This window comes from Myotis brandtii, unplaced genomic scaffold (genome assembly GCF_000412655.1).
Source record: "Myotis brandtii unplaced genomic scaffold, ASM41265v1 scaffold132, whole genome shotgun sequence".
In the NCBI taxonomy this organism is placed as follows: domain Eukaryota; kingdom Metazoa; phylum Chordata; class Mammalia; order Chiroptera; family Vespertilionidae; genus Myotis; species Myotis brandtii.
This window is the reverse complement of record NW_005354673.1, coordinates 4,022,442-4,039,693: the sequence shown is the minus strand read 5'-3', so window position 1 is coordinate 4,039,693 and position 17,252 is coordinate 4,022,442. Positions and strand designations below refer to the sequence as shown.

General features: G+C 44.2%; 1 long non-coding RNA gene across 1 annotated transcript in view; it reads left to right on the top strand.

The window, feature by feature from the left end:
- The window catches only part of LOC102249982, a 47,378-nt gene that overhangs the window by 27,696 nt on the left and 2,430 nt on the right, over window positions 1-17,252 (top strand). The window lies entirely within an intron of this gene.

Here is a 17,252-nt window from a genome sequence, read left to right as displayed (position 1 = left end):
GGTGGTGGGGCATGCAAAGTAGATTGAAACGTATCCTTAGGTTCTAGTCATATTTTAAGTGGAACCTGAACATCAACTTGTCATGGAATTGACCTGAGGAGGAGCGGCTTCAGATAGGACACCAAAGTCAGTCACCTACCTGAAGGGCACACAGCTCTCCTGTGAGGGTTGCAGGAGCACCCTCTTGGGTGAGGGCATGGGCACCTCTCAGGACCCTGTGGTTTTCTAACTGTTAAAGATCTGGGTCAGGGTCTATGGACTTCCAAGGGCCAACTCCTTCAGGCCACGTGCTGCAGGACTTGGCATTTATGTGTGGCTGTTGTTTCTGTCTTCATCATGATGGAGAGGTAATTTTTGCTAAGAGCTGTTGGAGTGCCCGAGCCAGTAATTGGCTGGAAGTGTGGCCATAATCACATTTCCTGTTTCTATTAGGGCCTTGGATCCTGTAAGACATCAAAGCATCCTGCTGGAGGCTGCCCAAGTGGGAGCTTTCAAGAAAGGACCAGAAACTTAGCTTTGTGGTCTACATAATATGGGGCAAGAAAGCTCTTTAGAAATTTGGAGGTTGAATGCTGTTTTTTGTGTTACTGTTGATTTTGGGATTGGAGGAGGCAGAGAAATGGGAGGCCCATGAAGGAAGCTTACATTCTTTGAGATTGTTCACTCTGGTGGGGTGTGAGGCCAGTGGGCAGTGGGCTCCTTGAGTTAGTTGTTCAGTGTAAGTAGTGAGAGATAAAAAGCTTCTGGGACCTCTAAGGACACAGATATTACCTTGGACTCTCTCTGCAATTAGAAGAAGGGAGGAAAGAAGCGTCTGCTTTTTCATGCTTTCCTCCCTCACTTTCTCTCCAATAATTTATTGAGCATTTTCTATGTGCTAGAGTTAAGTGATATACATGTGGAGAAAACACACCAAGGAGTTCTCCATTTAGCAGGGGAGGTAGCCAATAATTACAACGTAGAATATAACGAGGCCTATGCAAGGAGCTAGGGGAGCAGAGGAAGGAGCAACTGAGTGCTTAGAATGGGAGGTGGTGGCCAAGGGTGAGAAGATACAGGGAGGATCAGGGCATGGTTCATAATTGAGCTGGCATTGAAGATGAACACTGGAAGAGTTTGCCAGGTGGTGAATTGGGGAAGGGCACACAGAAAGAGGAAACAATACAAAGAAAGGCTTGGAGTTATAATAAAGAATTGGATAGGTGTTCAGGAAATGGGGTATGTGGTGTTCTAATAAAAAGTATGCATTAACAACACAAAATAAATGCTGCTTGTTAGCAATACACTGATGTTGGTCTTGGACATTTTGAATATTTGTGACTTTAAGTAAACAAAAACAGATATTAGTTAACATCTGATAAAATGTGTGTTAATAAATCATGAATGTATTTTATTAGACAACAGAGTTTTAGTGTATCTGGAACATAACGTGTCATGAGAGTGAGAGAGAGAATGAGATGAAGATAGGGCTGACTTCATGGTTGACTTGCTATGTGTTATGATTTTTCTTCTACTTTTCATAATGGAAAAAACTCTACCATACATTAGAGAGCCTAGCATAATGAAGCCTTATATACCCATAACCCAACTTTAATAACCAAAAACTTTCTTCCATTTTTGTTTTAGTTGCTGGAGTGTCTTGAAGAAAATCCAGTACCCATATATATTTAAGTATAATTTCCTTTAAAAAAGTAGAACCACAAAAATATAACAGATAATTTCTTTTAAAAATATAAGTACAATATCATTTTCACACTCAACAAAATAAAAATTCTTAAATATCATTTAAAATCCAGTCCATGTTTAGTTTTTACTGGTTATTTCAGATTTTTTTTTTACACAATTGGTTTGTTTAAATCAGAATCCAAACACAGTCTACATACAGCATATGGATGATTTGTCTCTTGAGTGTCTCTTAATTTATATTAGTTCTCCACCCCCGCCCCCAAGCTTAAAATTTTTTAAAATTAAAAAAACTGGTAGTTAGAACTAGAGGCTTGATAAAATTTAAGATCTCTCTCTCTCTCTCTCTCTTTCTTTCATACATAATCCTCACCTGAGGATATTTTTCCCATTGATTTTTTAGCGAGTGAAAGGGAATATAGGGTCTTTTACAACCTTTGTCCTAGCTCATTTTTCTCTGGCAACCTTGGCCTTTTTGCTTGGATTCAAATTCCCAAGTTTGGTCCTGCCTCAGTGCCTTTGTATTTGCCATTCCCTCTGCCTAGAATGCTTACCTACCAGACATCTGTATGTCTCATGTCCTTGCTTCAGTCTGATCTGGGTTCAAATGTCAGTTCCTCACAGAGGCCTATCCTGACCATTCTATATCTAAGACCAACTCTTTCCTACACTTCATTGTTCATCTCTCACTACCTTTTTGATCTGCTTAGCTTTCTTATTAGCACTAATTACTACATAAGGTTATATTACACTAGAGGCCGAGTGCACGGAATTCATGCACTCGGGGGATGGGGGGTGTCCCGAAGCCTGGCCTGCACCCTCTCACAGTCTGGGAGCCCTTGGGGGATGTCCAACTAATGGTTTAGGCCCGCTCCCCACTAAACTGGCAGTTGGACATCCTCAGCACTGCTGCAGAGACGGGAGAGGCTCCTGCCACAACAGCTGTGAGCCTGGCTTCTGGCTGTGGGAGCGCACTGACCACCAGGGAAAGCTCCTGCATTGAGTGTCTGCCCCCTGGTGGTCAATGAGCATCATAGCGACCAGTCGTTCAGCCATTCGGTCAATTTGCATATTAGCCTTTTATTATATAGGTTACTTATCCCTCATCTACATCTTTCATTTACTTTTTTACTGCAGTATCCCAGTTCCAAGAAGAGTGCCTGATACACCGATGATGCTCAATCAATGCTTGTACAATGCATGGACTCTACAAATGCTTATGAGTTTCTGCTATGTGCCAGACACTGTGGATTTAGTTTTGGTTTTGCTGCCACCTTTGCTTTTGTTATACTTTCGAAAACATTTAGAAGAAGGTCTTAGAGCCAAACAATAGACTTACAAGGGTACTCTGATCAAATTATATAATCCCTAATTATACCTTGCCTTTTAGATGTAACCTTTGTTGCTCTATTTCTAGCACCCCAGAGTGTCTGTCATTATTGTTTTTCCCTTTGTGGTTGAACACAGACAAGTCTGGCTGGGGGATGCTGGGTGGCCAGTCAAGGCTCATGATGCACCTGTGTCCCCATGGTCTTTTTTTTGTCCGTTTAAAATTTTTTTTAAAGAGTTCTTTTTCTTTTTTGTGTGTTTTGTTTTTAATAAGATTTTTTTTTGATTTCAGAGAGGAAGGGCAAGGGAGAGAGAGATAAAAACATCAATGATGAGAGAGAATCAAGAATCGTTTATCTGCAGCCTCCTGCATGCCACCTGTTGGGGATTGAGCCTGCAACCTGGACATGTGCCCTTGACTGGAATCAAATCCAGGACCCTTCAGTCCACAGGTTGATGCTCTATCCACTGAGCCAAACTTGCTAGAGCCCCACGATCTTATGTTGATGAGATTTTTCACTTTCACACTAGTATCAACACGTTCCTATTCCCTTTTCCAGTTATTAAAAACAAATGGCAAATTCAACTCAATATTGAGGCAATTGTCCAGCTAAACATGACTGGACTGATAAGGGTAGTGGTCTTGCTAACCCTAACTGTCAAGTGGAGGTAGCGTCATTTTACCATGGCTCAGTGGAGTCTGCTAATTTCCGGTAGGAGCCATCGGTGACCATATGTAAGGCACTGATGATTGTACTAAGGTTGCACTTCAGAAGGTGTGACTTGGGTTGTCAACTTCCTGTATTGGTCCTAAACTTGTGTCTAACCAGGAGGTGGCACCCTTTCTCTGCCCAGCTGGTAGTGGCTGGTCATCACTGTGGGGAGGGAAAAAGATGCGCTTTTATGGCTAGACTGTCATTTCAGGGGCTCTAAGATATACATTTTCCTCTTCTAAAGAGACACACAGTTCCCATGAAGGAACCCGCATGGATTTCAATGCTGCAGCTGCCGGAGCCACTCCTCTCTTCCCTCTGAGGTGCCACTACCACCTCTGTTTCTTTGGGTTTCTCTCCCCTCAGAATGAGCAGTGTGTTTGGGAGAGTGGTCAGAACAGGATGGTGATGAGGGTAGAGGGAAAATGGAAAAGAAGACAAGATGGTTGTGGGGCTGCTTCCTGCAATGGTTGTTTCTCTCTCTCCATATTATGAGCAGCCCTTCTGCTCTCATGCCTGGAGTAACACAGTTGTCCTGTATTTCCACACATAGGACTCAGTCCCAGTCCTGCTGGTCACCTGGGCTGCTATTTGCTCTGAGCCCTTTCTTTTCTTTTCTTTTTAAAATATATATCGTTATTGATTTCAGAGAGGAAGGGAGAGGGAGAGAGAGATAGAAACATCAATGATGAGAGAGAATCATTGATTGGCTGCCTCCTGCACACCCCACACTGGGGATCGAGCCCGCAACCCAGGCATGTGCCCTTGGCCAGAATCGAACCCGGGACCCTTCAGTCCGCAGGCCGACGCTCTACTCACTGAGCCAAACCGGCTAGGGCTGAGCCCTTTCTTTCATGTTAGATGGATTGAGGGGAATCTAAGGTCTAAATGGGGAAGAAAGAAGAAAGGGGTAGGAGAAATGAATAAGAGAAGAAAACGTGAGGAAAGAGACAGCCAAACAGACATCAGATAGAGAAACACAAAAGACAGAGAAAGACACAAAGAGAGACTTACAATGACACATACCCAAGGCAGAGGGTGTCGATATGGAGGCAGAAGAGTGGATTTGCATCCTAGCTCATCTACTGCAAGCTCTATGAGGTTGGGAAAGTCACTATTGCTCCGAGCCTCAGTCTTCCCATCTGAAATGGGAACAATTACACTTCATCTCCACCACTGTGGATGAGAACTGAATGGAAGGCATGGAGGAGGTCCTTTTGTAAGTGACAACGCTCTAGATAAAATGCATGTTACCTAAGGTCAATCAGACCTTAAGAGAGAGGATGTTATCCTGGTCCATGCTGAATCCTAGGGCTGGGGCATAGATGAAACCTTAGCCCCCTGCACCATAATTTCATTTTCTCAGAGCATTTTATGAGCGGGGAAATATTTCTGCCTGGGGTGGAATTGTGTGTGTGTGTGTGTGTTTGCACGCGTGCACATCCATTTCTAGATTACTCTCTCTCAGAATTAACACTCATAGCTAACATTTTATTGAACTTACTATGTGCCAGGTGCTTTTCTATGTGCACTTCATGAACTAACATTTAATCCTCATAACTCCCTTATGAAGTAGGTACTACTATTAACTTCATTTTACAGATGTTGATATCGAAGCACAGACAGATGAAAAGAAATTGCCTGAAGTCCCACAGAAAGTGGCAGAGGATATTAAAACCCAAGCCATCTTGTGCCAAGGTTCTCCCCTAACCACTCTGCTATACTGACTCTCGAGTTAGGTCCATGTCCCTCACTCTCTTATCTGGCAGGAAGTCGGAGGCTGCCTCAGAGGAGAATTTAACTGGCATGCACATCTCATTCCAGGGGCACACTCTGGGGGTCTGTCCCTGCACTCAGGGTGTTGGGGTGGTGTTTTTGCTGGAGATGCCTCCCTAGCAGGCCAGATGTGCCATAATTCCCTTTCCCTGCAGTGAGGTGGCAATTTCAGCACTTTAAGAGAGAGAAGTGGGGAGAAGGACTTCATGTGCCCTTTATTCCTGTTCAAACGCAGCACCCATACAATGACTAGACACTACTAGCCGCCCTGTTTCCAGCCTTGTTTCTGGAGGTGGGAACACCTGTTGTCTGAAGGTCCTGGGCTCTAGAGCTGGGCTTGGTTAGCAGCAGCTTCGAGCTGGGTTTGCAGTGAAATTGTTCTCACAAAAGGAAGAGTACTGTCTGATTTTAGTTACTTGCTTTAGGGCAGAAATTGTGGGCCAAGAGTGAAATCCAATGACAGCTTCATTTTGCCTTGTTTCATATCAGAAAGTGATATGCAAGTGACTAGGTGGGCAAGATTCCCAAAAAGAGGCATCAGGGAGGCCTTTGCAGGTAGCCTCATTTTGCTTCCATGCAGATGCACTTGGCACCCATTGTCTGAAAACAAGGCTCACAGTCTGTGGGTCTCAGCTTCACTCCAGAGAAGGGAACATTTCCACATGGGCTCCTAGGCCAAAGATCTAAGGCTCCATTTAGGGGAATCGTCCTGAGGGTGTTTTCTAATGCACTCATTGCTCTGGTCTTCTCTCCTTGTTTCATTGAGTAGTTTTTAAAAAGAAGGTGTTGGGGTGCTCTATTCCCTGTGTTCTATCATGTTGGAAAACATCTGATTAGGACCTTGCATTTGAACAACAATCTGTTGTAACTTGCAATTATGTCAAACTTGCTTTCCCTCAGACCATTTGTGGTCTGACTCCCTGCAGGCACTGAATGTTGCTGTTTGAAGTCTGAAGCCAGTCTGATGTTTTACTTCTAGTTTATTCTGTTTATTCTTTCTTGATCTCTGAGATCTAATACTTTAACTAGGATGTGTCTTCATGATGTCTATCATGACTTATCTATTTTGATTATTCTTTTTCTTTGATGTTCAATAACTTAACTAGGCTAAGAAAGATATATTGATAGGCTATAAAAGATATATTGATATCTTTTATTGTAGAAAAACTATTCTTGGTATATATGGGGCACCATTTGATTTGCTGATTTTTTTCTTCATTCCAGTGAAATATTCCGGTATTATGTTTGAGAATTTTTATTGATTTCATTTTTTTGAACCTTAGTGGCACCAATTTTGTTATGTTTGACAATCTTTGTCCACTACTTCTATCATTCCCTATCAAATTGCTTTAATCTCTTAGTCTTATTTTCTCCCCATTCACTGTGACTATGTCAAGCTTTTCTCCAATCCTATTCATTCTATTTCTCAGCTGGGTCTATTTCATTTCATTTAGCTGTTTCAAATTTATTTATTAGATGTGTAACAATTTGTTTCCTTAGCTCTGTGAAATTTCTTTTTTTTTGTTCTATCATCTCCTGTTTATTGATTTTTAATATATTTTTTCTTTATTTTAATTTTCCCCCATCTCCATTTATCCCCCCTAGACCCTCTCCCACCTTCCCCCTGTTGCCTCCCCCCACCATCACCACACTGTTGTCTGTGTCCATAAGTTCTTTCTTTTTTGCTCAATCCCTCCACCCCACTTCCAAAACCCTCCCATCAACAGCTGTCTGCATGCTCTCTATCTATGAGGCTCTATATTTTGCTTGTTAGTTCATTAAATTCCACATATGAATGAAATCATATGGTACTTGTCTTTCTCTGACTGGCTTATTTCACTTAGCATAATGTTATCCAGGTCCATCCATGCTGTCACAAAGAGTAAAATTTGCTTCCTTTTTATGGCCGAGTAGTATTCCATTATGTAAATGTATCATAGCTGTTTTTTTAAAATATATTTTATTGATTTTTTACAGAGAGGAAGGGAGAGGGATAGAGAGTTAGAAACATCAATGAGAGAGAAACATCGATCAGCTGCCTCCTGCACACTCCCCACTGGGGATGTGCCCGCAACCAAGGTACATGCCCTTGACCGGAATTGAACCTGGGACCCTTGAGTCTGCAGGCCGATGCTCTATCCACTTAGCCAAACCAGTTAGGGCTATCATAGCTGCTTTATCCACTCATCTACTGATGGACACTTAGGCTGCTTCCAAATCCTGGCTATCCACGTATATAAAAGGCTAATATGCAACGTGTCCCCACGGGAGTTCGACCTGGAAACCGGGAGTTCTATTGCTTGCTATGATGTGCACTGGCTACCAACACGGAATGAAGGAAGGCCCTGGCCGGCAGCCGGAAGGCCCCAATTGGCCCTGATTGCTGGCCAGGCCTAGGGACCCTACCTGTGCATGAATTTTGTAAATAGTGCTGCAATGAACATGGAGGTGCATATATTCTTTTGAATTAGTGTTTTGGGTTTTATTACATCGATCCTGGCTAACATTTCTCTTTTTTGGGTGCAGAAACTTTGGAGTTCTCTTCTTTCTTGGAGAAACTTCAGTTTTGCTCTCAAGGCCTTTCAACTGATTGGATAAGGCTCACCCACACCATCAAGGATAATCTTTCCTTAAAGTCATCTGACTGTAGATGTTAACTACATCTACAGCACACTTTCAACACAACACCTAGATTAGCATTGGATTGGATAAGTGGATATGATCACTTAGACATGTTGGCACATAAACTAACCATCACAAACATGGAATGGAGAGGGAGGAAAGGGCAAAATGACAGAGGGATTGGTTTGGCATATTACTCCCTCCATGTTTTAAATGGTTAAAAACATGTTTCTGCAGGACCAACAATGAGAACATCACATTTACATAACTCAGCAAGTGAGTTCCTTGGAAATGCTCCACCATGCTACTGTCCATGGGAAGATGTACTGTTTGAGATTTATAGTACACATCACCATACTGAAAACCTCCAGAAATCACACAGCAAAGAAACTTGTTTATCTTTTTTCTTTTTAAATTCAGCTTTTCCCAAACTCATTTGACCATGAAACTTTTCCCCATGTGACATCCACCAACAGAGAACATGCTTAGGGAAAGGCTGGCTTGATCTCCTCTCCTTAAAGTCATACCTGGTTCACTTGGATACTGCTGAGGCTCCCATGATAACACAAAAAGAACCAATTTTTCAGTCACTCACTGCACATAAACATTTCCTGCTTTCCTGGTGTTCATAAAAGTCCAAGGTTGACTGACACAAAAAAGTGAAATTTTGCTGCTTGTGTCTTGTACATATGAGTAAACCTTTTAAGACATAAACAATGCAAAATGATTTTCACCAAATCTTTGAGCAAAATGGTCTCTAGGAAAGAGCTGCTTTGCATATCAGAACCCAGTGGGAAAGCTTGATCTTATGCCCTTGTGAGCTGGTACCCCAGGCAGCAGGAAGCTGTGATGCAGTAATGTGCAATTAACCTCATCCAACAATTTCTTCTGCTAGTTCTTGAGTTTCTACTGGAGACTAGGCCACTTTTTGTGTGTGTGTGTGTATACTCGCATGTGGAAATGAGTAAAGAGCTATAGTGTAAGTTAATCTACTTTTTGGGGGTAGGATTTGATTTAGTAGCAGAGACTCCTCAAATAAGTAAGTGTCTTAGACAAAAAGACTAGGGTTTATTTTTCTCTCATGTAACAGTCTGTTACTAGACAGACCTGAGCTGGAATGTGGTTCCAAGGTGCAAGGGACCCAAGTGATGCCATTTTAAAGGTGTTGCTCTCATTTTGTCATCTAAAAAACAGCTAAATACCACATCCTCATTCTGGCAAGGAAGGAGGCAAAAGTGGTACCAACAAGAGTGCTTTCCCTCCCTTTAAGCCTCAGTGGTTCTCAACCTTCCTAATGCCGCGACCCTTTAATACAGTTCCTCATGTTGTGGTGACCCCAACCATAAAATTATTTTCGTTGCTACTTCATAACTGTAATTTTGCTACTGTTATGAATCGTAATGTAAATATCTGATAGGTAGGATGTATTTTCATTGTTCGCGACCCACAGGTTGAGAACCGCTGCTAAGGGTATAACTCAGAACTTTCCTACATCACCTACTATATATCTTAGCTTCAAAGAGGGGGAGTTGGAGAACCATAATCCCAATTCCAGGTGGTCATGAAACACAGAAAAAAAAAGCTGTTATTCTGGAGAATGGGAGAGTGGATTTTGAGGAATAACATTCTCTTCCACAGGGTTATATAAAATAAGAAATACTTTAATCAACCCTTGGCTTTTCCTAAGCAAGATGCATCACAGGCCTTTTATTCCAAGGACTGGACTAAGGGATTTGGATGCCAAGAGCTAAGAACCTCAAGGTGAGGAACATTTATACTTGAGTGGATAGGAACCATCCCAGGATGTAAAATGTTTTAGGCTGACACTACTGTTTCCAAAGAACTCCCAAAGTACTTTATTTTTAATAGCAACTTAACTCATTGCATTGTAATTACTTCTCAGTGTAGATGTGTCTGCTTCCCCAATTATACCTGCTCCTCTAGGGCGGGGACTCTGTTCTGTGTCTGACTCATGGTAGGTACTTAGTAAACATTGGCTGGCTCCAGTGTGGGGAGTTGACACCCACTCGCATTCCCACTTCTGCCTCCAAAACGACCTTAACTCTGACATTCTCTTAATTGGAAGTACTGGAGGTGAATCTACATTCTAGCTGAGGACTTGGATGCATGGCATCAACTCTATTCTTGGGATCCCTGTCTGGTGGTTGGTTGCTTAACCAATTCTAACTTCATATGGAACATATCTACTTCTGCTTCTGGATATTCCTGTTTTGACTATCCATTGTCATGTATCAAACTACCTCAAAACTTAGTGGCACGAAAACATTTGTTGTGCTCACAGATGCTGTTGGTCAGGACTTTGGATGGGGATGATTTGTTTCTGTTTCACAATGTCAGGGCCTCAACTGGAAGGCTCAGAGGCTGGGGGTGACTCAGCATGGGGGGTGGGGGCAGGAGGTGGGGGCTGGGATTATCTGAAGTTTCCCTCATTCTCATGTCTTACAGTTGATGCTGGCTGTTGGCTGGGACCTTCGCTGGGGCTGTTGTTGGAACATTTACATGTGGTGTCTCCTTGTGGCTTGGGCTTCCTCACAGCATGGAGGCTGGGTTCCAATGGTGAACTTCCCCAAAATGACAGCAGGTGGAAGCTGCATTGCCTTAGTTCTAACTTAACTCAGGAAGTCACACACTGTCACTTCCACCATATTTTGTTCTTTGTGGCCATCACAAAGGCCCTTTCAGCCTCAAGAGGAGAAGGAATAGATTCTATCTCTTGATGGGATTGTGGTGGTGGTGGCTCATCCAGAGTGAGGAGTGAGGAGTCCTAGATTCACTGAGAACACTGGCAGAATGATGTCATCAGCCATATCCCCCTCATTCCAGAGGGCCCAGGAAGAGTCAGGAGTCTTGGAAAAATCGCTGGCATCCCCAGCACCCTGAACAGCACCACGGGGCAGTGGAAATCTCCCTCGACTGGGAGCGAAGAGGCCTGTGATCTGATGGTCATGTGTTATAGGACAGGCCACTTGATCTATCTGAGCCTCAGTTCCCTTATCTGACAGGTGAGAAGTTTGGACTAAATCAGTTGCTTCCTAATCCTTTACAGCAGGGGCTTCTTCTCCTTTTTAATTTGTATTATTTTCAAACAAAGTTTAGGTGGTACCCAACATATGAATTGACTCAAGGTCAATGAAAAGGGTTTTGACGATATACATGCCCACTTGTCCTTTCCTGCTCCCTGGGGATTCTCCAAGGTTCCTCAGTGCTCCTTGGAGCATGTTTGAAAACCCTTTGGGCCAGGATCTTTCCTAAGGGTCTGCAGGATGGGATTGGGGTGAGAGAGGAAAGACTCACCACCCATCTCTCAGATTTCCCTCCTCAGAGCAGTTTCTGCTTCCTTCTTGCTCCCTACTTGAGTCCCCACCCCTACCTCTCAGCCATCTCACATCACAGCGTCTTCTGGGTGAGTCCAAGTCCCACAACCCCCCGGGGAGAGCCATATTTAGGGAGCATGAGTATCTGCTGGTATTGCTTGAATTTGGTGCCCTTTTAGCCTCCTGTCATTTGTGCCAAACCAGCCAGGTCTGGGAAGAAGTTGGGGATTCCACGGAGGCCTAAGGGCTATGGGGACTGTGGTCTCCACAGGGTTACCATCCAGGGCTCTGCTGGTGACTCTGGAGAGAGGAGTGTCTTGCTTTCCCAGTTCTTTCCCTTCAGTGATGCTCTCATCCGCTTTCCCACCCCCTCCCAGTCCACTCCCACCCCACTTTTTCTCTCCCACAATTTTTGCTCCATCTCTTTGTCTCTCCACAGCATCTCTCTTTTTAAAAAAATCAATCCAGAGAGCGATTAGGTTTGCAAATGAGCGGGCAGAAAACCGGGAACAAAGGGAGCCAGAGCCCAAGAGGGAGCAGGTATAATTACTGTAATTAACTCAAGCAGCAGGGACGCATCCCCTTGGCAGAGGCTGCTGCAAGGTACTGTTCAGGCGCAGCAGGGGACGCTGAGGGGAGTGGCACCCGCCAGGAACTCAGCGGGTTCCCCCTTCCCCAGGATTAGGGTGTCCTTCTCAGGGGCCCTGGCTCCGGAAGCTCCTCCAGAAGCAGGTACCTGTGTGAGGATCCACCTGGTCTTCTGTCCTGGGCTCTGCAGGAGCCAGGAGAGGGGATCCAGGCTCAGAGAAGAAGATCTGGTCTCCTGCCTGGCAGAGTGGGGGCCAGAGAACAAAGTTACCTCTCTCATCACTTCGCTGGATGCTTGTCTCTTTCTTGCTTTATGACATCCTGGGAGCCTGCTCTGTTGTCCCTGGGAGCCAAACACTTCTAGAGGCCTTGGGGAGAAAAACAAGTCTGATGCCATAAAACTGTCACATCTGTATCCTCAAGCATCCCCAAATATACACCTCCTGCACCTGAGGCCTTCCATGCACCTTTGCAACCTTCCCTTTCACTTCATCTTCTAGCCAGATCTGACCATGGGCTGCACCCTGAGCATGACCTACATTCTTCCATTCTCTGCCCTCACACGTTGGGCTGGCACTTTCCCAAATGCAGTTGGTAAAATGTTACCCACCTTTTGAGATACATTTGAAATTAGAGCCATGTCTGTGAAGTATATATGATCTCACCTTCCAAAAAAGCCCATAGCCCTTGTCTCTTTTATGGACCTTACTTCACTGTTCCCCTCCCATCTCCTATCCTTTGGAAAAGGCAGACAGATCCCGACTTTGGATTCCTGGAGTTTAACTGCCACCTTTGGGCTCTGGGCCAGTCAGATCCCTTTTACTTGCCAATGACAGGAACCCCAACTCAAACTGGTGGAAATAATGAAGGGAATTTATTAGTATCAAAAGTCTGGGGATGTTTGTAGTCAGGCATGGCTGATCCAGGGGCCCAGATCTCTCTCCCTCTCTCCCCTTTCCTCGGTGTGGGTTTCCTTCCCAGCAGAACTCCCTACAACACGGCCCCCCGGCATCTCCAGACCAACATTATTCCTAAGCCATGATCCCGGGGAGAGAGTTTCTCCGTCCTGCTGTTCCAGAAGACACCTGAGTTGACTCATTGGGTTGAATTGGGTCTAGAGCCAAAAACTGGTTAGTGGAAGTGAAACCCAGTGACTGGCCACGCTGGCATCAAGTGCTGCAACCTGAGGGAGGACTGAGGCCAGCCCTATCCAAACCACATGGGCTCCCAACAGGGAAGAGTGGTTCCTCGACAGGAAGTAGAAGAGCACACAGAGATGCTGCACAGGTGGAGACAGCAGATGCCCACCACTGGTTCAGAGCACCCAGGTGAGGGCCCAGTCCCTGGAATTGCCCCATATCCTCCCATTTTTATACTCGACCCGTCCTTTAATACCCAGCCCATGTCTATCAGCTCTGTGATGCCTCCCCATCTGCTCTAGGTGCCCAGAGTCTGTACCACTTACCCAAGTGCAGACCTTTATGACGCCTTATCAAGATCTTTATATTTTCATTTGTTAAAGCCTCATTGAGCAACATGATTATAGGCCCACTGGGAGCAGGGATGTGACCATCCGTGTATTTCCCCCTCCTACCCTAATACAGCCCTGGGTGCCTGGATAGTGCTACAGTGAACCATGCATGGATTACAGATCATATCCAGGTCTGAAAACTGACTGGGTCCCTTACCACCCATGTGACCTTGGGAGTCTCCTGACCTCTCTGCGCCTTAGTTTCCACATCTAGAAGTTAGGGCTATGAAAACATCTATTTTACAGAACCATCCTATCTAATAAAGAGGGAATATGCTAATTGACCCTCACACTGTCGCAAAAGATGGAGGTGCCCACAGCCAATAAGGAGGGAATATGCTAATTGCCCCACCCTCAAAGATGGCAACGCCCACAGCCAATAGGAGGGAATATGTTAATTGACTGCCCCACCCTCAAAGATGGCAACGCCCACAGCCAGTAAGGAGGGAATATGCTAATTGACTGCCCTGCCCTCAAAGATGGTGACGCCCACAGCCAATAAGAAGTGAATATGCTAATTGCTGCTCCGCCCTCAAAGATGGCTGCACCCACAGCCAATAAGGAGGGAATATGCTAATTGACTCCCCCGCACTCAAAGATGGCAATCCCCACAGCCAATAACGAGGAAATATGCTAATTGACTGCCACACCCTCAAAGATGGCGGTGCCCACAGCCTCAAGATGGTGGTGCCCAGTCCCCTCAGCTTCACCGGGGCGGCAGGCATGTGGCAAGGCTGGGTCCGCCCCCAGGCGGGCCCGGTCACTCCACATGCCTGCCTCCAGAGTCCCCCAGTCCCCTCAGCTTCCCAGCTGCCCAGGGCCGGCCCGAGGTGCAGGAAAGCCTCAGATATCGGCTGCCCAGCCACCCAGGGCTGCCTGAGGCTCAGGTAACCAGGGCCGGCTGAGGCTTGCGCTGCTGGCAGTGGCAGCAGTAGAGATTTGATGGGGCATCGCCTTCCCCTGATCTCTGGGTTGCTTCCCGCCCCTGAGGGCTCCTGGACTGTGAGAGGGGGCAGGCCGGGCTAAAGGACCCCCCCTCCAGTGCATGAATTTTCATGCACCGGGCCGCTAGTAAAATAATAAAGGAGATACTAAAAGTGGTACCTCCCACTCTCAGGTAAGCCAGGCCTGTTTTCCTCCAGTTACAGTTGACCCTTGAACAATGTGGAGGATTAGGGGCACCGACCCCCACACACTAGAAAATCTACATGTAATTTTTGACTCCCCCAAGATTTAACTGCAGTTGGCTATTTGCACCTGTGTATTCAACCAACCATGAATTGAAAACAATATTTTTAGAGATAGGCTTGGGGAAAGGGAGAGGAAGTGGGAGTTAGTGTTTAATGGGCACAGAATTTCAGTTTGGGAAGATGTAAAATTTTAAAAATAAATAGTGGTGATGGTGACACAACATTGTGAATGTAATTAATGCTACTGAGTTTTACACTAAAAAATGGTTAAAATAGAAAATTTTATTCTCTCTATTACCATAATAAAAACTTTTTAGGTTAAGAAAAAAACAATTTTTAATCCTCAGTTGGGAAAGTGCAGTTGAGAATATGAAAATACTGTTTTCTGTCAGGTTGACCCTGGATGTGAAACCTGCAGATTTCAAAGGGCTGACTGTATTTATTGAAAAAAAATCTGAGTATAAGTCTACCCACACAGTTCAAACCATATTGTTCAGGGTGAACTGTACAGGATTGAGTATTTAGTTACAACTGAGGTAAGAAACAGGCGTTGGCCTTCCTTATTTCTGTGATACTGTGGTCTCCAGGCTGTCCTTTGCCTCCTTAATCATTTGTTTTGTTTTCCTTGGCCAGCTTCTCTTATTTTTTTCTCTACCTTTTAAACGATGTGCGTGTGCAGGGCAGCAGAGTGGAGTGGTCAAGAGCTCAGACAGGCTCTGGTCCTCGGTTGCCTCCATGTGGGTTACAGTTATACCAGTTGCTGGAGAGTAACCTCAGGTAAGTTAGTTAACCTATGAGCGGCCCAGTTCCTCAACTGTAAAGTGAGAAATCACAATAGTATTTACCCCATGCTGCTGGACTGAATGAGTTGATTTGTGTAAAGCACTTAGAACAGGACTTGGTGGGGAGCAAATGCAATAGAAACGTTAACTATTACTCCTATTTTAATGTTCCAAACTGAAATACGTTATCCTTCAGCATCAGGTTGAGCCGGTACTTTAAACTTCTATTCTTTCATCCCTCTCCTAATTTTTAAATTCAGTCCCTCATAGTTTCAAGTATGGATTACTCCCACACCTTTCTAAATGGTCTCCCCTCCCTGTCTTGCCTTCTGATCTATTCTTCACACAAAAAGCTAATCATATCTCTCCCCTCATTTGTCTTTGAGTGGCATCCCATAGCAATGAGGACACAGAGTCCAAACTCTAGGGCATTACATGCACATGATTTTCCTTGCTTACTTCTTTAGCCTCATCCCTACCCACTGTTATTTTCACCAGTTTTTAATGAATCCTTCCAGGGATATGCTGTACATAAACAAGCTTATATCCTCTCTTCTTCATACATATGATGCCCATTGCTACACAGTTTTGCACCTTACTTTTGTCACTTATTATCCTACAAATTGTTCCTTATAGATTGACCTCATTCTTTTAAAGGCAGAGCCTGAACTCCTAGCCCCTACTCTATTCTGCCCCAGTGAATGACAGCCGAGTGATTTTTGGCTCTAATTGATGCTCGACAAATAGTTGAAGAGTTGAACACATTACGTTAAAACTGCGCCCAGGTGGCTGGACTCTCGTGTTCTGATGACTGAAGGAAACAGGATGCTCCATATTCAGTTTGGGGTCCTGTGTAATCCGGGTGGTTCTGTCCTCTCCTTACACGTCTCTGAAGAAGTTCTTCTTGCCTCCTGCATTAATTTTGACATAGTCCAATTTATCAATTTTTCCTTCTATAATATATGCTTTTTTGGGTACTAAGAATTCTTTGTATATACTATGGTCATAACATTTTCCTCCTGTGTTTTCTTTTAAACATTTTTATTGTAGCATTTACAAATTAAGCCAATGATCAATTTTAAGTTAAATTTTGTTAATAGTGTAAGTCAATGTGTAAGGTTTATTTTCTTCCTGGGATAGTCAATTGTGCTAGAAACATTTGTTGAAAATCTTTTCTGCATTGATTACTTTGGCATTTTTGCCCAAAATTAATTGACCATATATGAGTAGGTCTATTTCTGGGCTCTTTACTCTGTTCCATTGACCTCGGCGTCTATCCTATGTTAATAGCATACTGTCTTTATTATTGTAGCTTTATGGTAAATCTTAAAATAGTGTCCTTTTTACACTATTTTAGGGTGTAGTGTAGGATGTGGTCTAAGTCCTTCAACTTTGGTCTTCTTTTTTTTAAATTAAATCTTTATTGTTCAGATTATTACATTTGTTCCTCTTCCCCCCTCCCCATAACTCCCCTCCTCCCAGTTCCAACCCCACCCTCCGCCCTCACTCCCCACCCACTGTCCTCATCCATAGGTGCACGATTTTTGTCCAGTCTCTTCCCACATCTCCCACACCCCTTTCCCACCCAAGAATAGTCAGTCCATTCCCTTTCTATGTCCCTGATTCATTATAATCACCAGTTCATTCTGTTCATCAGATTATTTATTCACTTGATTCTTAGATTCACTTGTTGATAGATGCAT